Consider the following 5,221-nt stretch of genomic DNA (forward strand, 5'->3'; position numbering starts at 1 on the left):
TAGTTAAAATATTTGTGTGTGTGATGAGAACTTTCAAAATCTACTCTCTTAGCAACTTTCAAACATACAGTACAATATTGTTAACTATAATCACCACGCTGTACATTACATCCCCAGAGCTTATTTATCTTGTAACTAGAAGTTTATACCTTTTGACCACCTTCACCCATTCCCCCACCCTGGCAAGCACCAATCTGCTCTCTGTTGCTGTGAATTTAGTTTTTCTAGGTTCCATATAAAAGTGAGATCATACAGTATTTGTCTTTCTCCATCTGACTTATTTCAGTTAGCATAATGCCCTCAATGTCCATCCATGTTGTTGCAAAAGGCAGGATTTCCTTTTTTATGGCTGAATAATATTCCATTGTGTATATATGCACGACATTTTCTTTATTCATTCATCTGTTGATGGACATTTAGGTTATTTCCACGTCTTGGCTATTGTAAATAATGCTGCAGTGAACATGGGGGTGCAGATGTCTCTTCAAGACAGTGATTTTATTCTTTTGGATGTGTACCCAGAAGTGGAATTGTTGGATCATATGGTAGTTCTATATGCACATGCAAAAGAATGAAACTGGACCCCTATCTCACACCACTCAAAAAAATTAACTCCAAATGGATTAGACTTAAATGTAAAACCTGAAACCAAAATATATAAAGAACTCATATAACTCAATAGCAAAAAAAAACCAATCTGATTAAAAAATGGGCAGATATGAATAGACATTTCTCCAGTGAAGACATACAGATGGTTACCAGGTACATGAAAAGATATGCAACATCTTTAATCATCAGGGAAATGCAAATCAAAGCCATAATGAGATATCACCACACTTCTGTTAGAACAGCTGTTATCAGAAAGACAAGAGATAACAAGTGCTGGTGAGGATGTGGAACAAAGGGAACCCTTGTGCCCCGTTGGGGGAAACTGAAATTGATGCAGCCACTATGAAAAACAGTATGGCGGTTCCTTAATGAATTATTTTAAGATGAACACTCATGTAGCCACCACTCAGGTTGTGCAAGCACCCCAGAGGCCTCCCTGTTCCATCTTCCTTGCCAAGCACAGCCCCCTTCCTTCCCCTGAAGGTGACCACCGCCCTGACCTTCCATATTCACTTGAGTATTTCTGGATACTCAATTCTCTTTCATTAGTCTGATTACCTAGACCCAAGTCCGCATGGAAATTTGGTTTATAATAGAGATGGCCTCTCAAATCACTGAGGAAAAGATGGATATTTAAATAAATTTTATTGGGATAACTAGATAACCATCTGGAAAAAGACAAAATTAGATCCATAGCCTAAACCATTCACCAAAATGCCAAGTGAATCAGAGCTAAATGTTAAAAATAAAACCCTAAAAGTAGTAGTTCTTTGATATATTCAAACAGAATATTATCAGCTTTGTAGCTGGTTTTTGGATTGGAATTTTTTTCATGCTCTATATAGTTCCCTGTATTACTAAAAATTGGAGCTTTTTCATTCATTTTTCTGTGTATTCCAAACATTTTGTTAAATTCCCTCTTCCAATGTAACTGCTTCCATTTTATTTGTCCATGTGAGTTTATACCTTTTTCCTTCCTTCCCTATAAATTCAGTGAGCTCTTGGAAAGGAAAGTTAGGTAAGTGTGGTGTTTAATCGCATACTAGCAGACACCTTTTTCTTCCTGTGTTTTCCTCTGTCTCCACAGAGCTGATTCTTTGTGGTTGTTTATTTAACCCCTCTCTGTTATGATGGAGGCTTTTAAAATAATTGGGAATTGGAAATTGTTCTGTCCTCTGAAATAGTGGATCCAGAAGCTGCTTGGGAATTTTGTGTACCTAGATGGAGCATATCTATGATATGGGTTGACCTTAGGGTGACTGGACAGGGAACCAGCCGTTCCAAGGCAGGGAGGGTGGTCAGGATAAGCTAGGTTGTGCTACAGTAACAAACACCCTTCAAACTCGCAGTGGCTTAAAACAACAAAGTTTGTTTCTCACTCAAGCCACTTTCCCATCATGGGCTGTGCTCTTCATGGTCACTCAGGGACCCAGACAGAAAGGAGTGCCGTCTGTGGTGGATCTGTTGCTTCAGGGCCAGGAAAAGAGTGGTGAGCCACAGGCTGGCTCTGAATGCTTCTGTCAAGAAGTTCACATTTCCTTGATGTCAAAGAAGTCCCATGTCCATGCCTCAGTCTAGCAGGGATGTGTGTTCCTCTGGGAGAGGCACCATGTTTGAGTGAGCAGTAATACAGTCTGAACACAGAGGGCTCTTTGGAGAAAAACACTTAGGTTTATGGCCTGAGCAGGGGTGGTGGATACACACTTGGCTGGCACTCTGGCTGGATGCTAGAGGAAGGGCAGGAAGCGATTAAATATTTTACCCATCAGAGGAATGAACGGCTGAGGGCTGCCATTCAGCAGGCAAGGAACTGCTGCCTGTGACATATTTGGCAAAGTAGGAAAACATCATTCCTGGCTTGGTGAGGGGAAGGGTGAAATCCTAAAACACTTCAAAAAATCAAATTATTCCTTTCTGAGTGAATTAGGAACCAAAGCTCCTTCTCACTACCCTTCCAGAAAAATCACAGCTTCTGCGGTAAGTTTGTCTGTGTGACAACTAATGCACAAAAATGCAAGATGGTCCCTCCCCTTACACTTGCTGAACTGTGGGTATCAGGACCAGCCTGCTCCCCGAGAATATAGAAACAACACCTTTCATCTAACAACTGTTTCTGCTCCTGAGAATAATACAGGCTCTTTCTGGCAACATGGCTTCTCTGCAGGGAGAAGGCTTGGTGAAGTAGAAAGAACATATGGTGTCTGCATTCAGAAGGATCTGAGTTCAATCCTTCTTTTGCTATGAGGTAACTTTGGCTTTTCTTTCTATAAACTTAAAACTGTTCTAAAAAAATCAATTCTATTAAAAAAAAAAACCCACTCTTTTCAATGGAAAGAGCGGAAAGTGTCCAGAAGAGCCAACCAATCAGGAACATCCAGTTTAGAGTTTATGGGAGCAAGAAATAGTTTTATTGTGTGAATCTGCTGAAATTTGGTTGTGCTCTTATTCTTGTCCTTAAAATGAGAGTATAATTAGGATTTAAAATCTGAGATTCCCATTTATTGAGTTTATTTCAATGACTGACTTTCTCATTTCTAAAATTTCTAATCTTGTTTTATTTCTGCCCAGTGGTATGCTGGTAAACTGTCTCTGAAAACAAACTAAAACCCCTGATTTATAGTGTTGCTGATTTCTGTGGTATAAATATTCCCAGCACAGCCAGTTTCAATCTGCCAGTGATTTACCAGCCAGCTTGTGTGAGTTTCAGCACACCACTGCTCTTGTCCAAATTTACTTCATAGTTTCTTGCTCTTTTCAGTGAAATGTAATCATTTCGCTTTCTCTTTGAGCATCCAAACATACTTTAAGCGTTTTATGAGGCCATTCCATAAAATAAATTTTATTTGGGGTGAATTTGATACCTTTTTGTTTTGAAGTATAGTTGATTTACAATATTAGTTTCAGGTGTACAACACAGTGATTCAATGTTTTTATAAATCGAACTCCATTTAAAGTTATTAAAAAATAAGGGCTGTATTTCCCTGTGCTGTACAGTATATCCTGGCTGCTTATTTATGTTATACCTAGTAGTTTGTATCTCTTAATCCCATACCCCTATCTTGCCCCTCCCCACCTTCCTTCTATTGTTTGCGTCTTGCTTTGCATTCAGTTTCTTCTCTCCCCACAATCCACAGATGGGTTTGCTTTTTAAAATTTATTTATTTATTTATTTTTGGCTGCATTGGGTCTTCGTTGCTGCGTGTGGGCTTTCTCTAGTTGCAGTGAGCGGGGGCTAGTCTTCGTTGCGGTGCGCAGGCTTCTCATTGCGGTGGCTTCTCTTGTTGCAGAGCATGGGCTCTAGGCGCGCAGGCTCAGTAGTTGTAGCTCGCGGGCTCTAGACCACAGGCTCGGTAGTTGTGGCTCAGGGGCTTAGCTGCTCCGCGGTATGTGGGATCTTCCCGGACCAGGGCTTGAACCCATGTACCCTGCATTGACAGGCGGATTCTTAACCACTGCGCCACCAGGGAAACCCCACCAGTGGATTTAGGAATTGGCTCCATCCAGCTCCCCGCCCCTCTCGCCCTTATTCTAGAGCCAGGTGTGCTGATTTAGTGAGATCAGAGGATATCAGACCAGGCAGGCAGAGATGGTGTGGGTTACCGGTTGCAGTGGGGATCCGCATCCTCCTGTCTCCTTTCTGGGCCTGCATCTCGATGAAAGTTTCTGTCCAGCTGGCGTGCAGGCGAAGCGCCAATCCAGTGCCCTCCAAGCGGCGAGGCTGCCTGGAGTTCTGGTCTTGTGTGCAGCGCTTCGCTTCCCGGCGCCTCTGCTGAGCGGGACCTAACAGCCTGCAGCTGCTCGGTCCCCGGACGGGAGTCCAGCAAGCTTTGGCTTCAGCCCTGCTCACAGCTTTGCATTTTTCCCCGTTACTGGTCCACAGAAGTATTCATCTCGTTTTTCAGGTCGGGCGGTATGTTTTGTTTTCTAGTTTTACGTTTTCTATATCACTGTTGTGTTTTGGGGTCAAAGTGGGTGTCACTTATCTGGAATGCTGGCACTGCACACGACCTCCTCTCCCTCTTTGCCTGTCTCCCTTCTGAGCACCCCTCGCACTGCTTCCTCTCTACCCGCCCTCGCCTTGTCCCCGGCCTTTCTGGAAACTTGCTCCACTTCTCGCTCCCACTTTTCTTCTCAGAACCCCTTCCCGCACCAGTGGCTTGCATGCGCCCCTGACACACCTGCAGTCACCGTACCTGCTGCACCCCCAGGACACTCAGTCTCACTTTCTCTCACATCCGATCCCAGCTGGACCCTGTCGCTCAGTCTCGGCTCCAGCCCACACACCCACTCACCCGGAGGTAACCGTAATTGCTCACAGCAAATCAGGCGGGCAAAACAACACTTCAAAACATACAAAAACATGAGTAAATAATTTATAATACTGAGATGAGGAAAGGTTTTCTAGCCATGACATGAAATCCAGATTTCTTAATAATGAAGTCTGAGCAATATTAAACTTTTTTTGTTTGTTTGTTTAACATCTTTATTGGAGTATAATTGCTTTACAGTGGTGTGCTAGTTTCTGCTGTATAACAAAGTGAATCAGCTATACATACGCATATATCCCCATATCTCCTCCCTCTTGCCTCCCTCCCACCCTCCCTATCCCACT

General features: G+C 42.9%; 1 protein-coding gene across 20 annotated transcripts in view; it reads left to right on the forward strand.

Moving 5' to 3' along the window:
- Positions 1–5,221, forward strand: part of ST3GAL2 (ST3 beta-galactoside alpha-2,3-sialyltransferase 2) — a 75,239-nt gene that overhangs the window by 60,402 nt on the left and 9,616 nt on the right. For 15 of the 20 annotated variants that reach the window (XR_009499137.1, XR_009499133.1, XR_009499131.1 and 12 more), the window contains one exon: positions 2,774–2,854. The exons of the other annotated variants lie outside the window; for them this stretch is intronic. The gene's annotated coding sequence lies outside the window, so the exon portion shown is untranslated. The remainder of the gene's footprint in view (positions 1–2,773; positions 2,855–5,221) is intronic. 20 annotated transcript variants of the gene reach the window in all.

This window comes from Balaenoptera ricei, chromosome 19 (genome assembly GCF_028023285.1).
Source record: "Balaenoptera ricei isolate mBalRic1 chromosome 19, mBalRic1.hap2, whole genome shotgun sequence".
NCBI classification, from domain to species: Eukaryota; Metazoa; Chordata; class Mammalia; order Artiodactyla; family Balaenopteridae; genus Balaenoptera; species Balaenoptera ricei.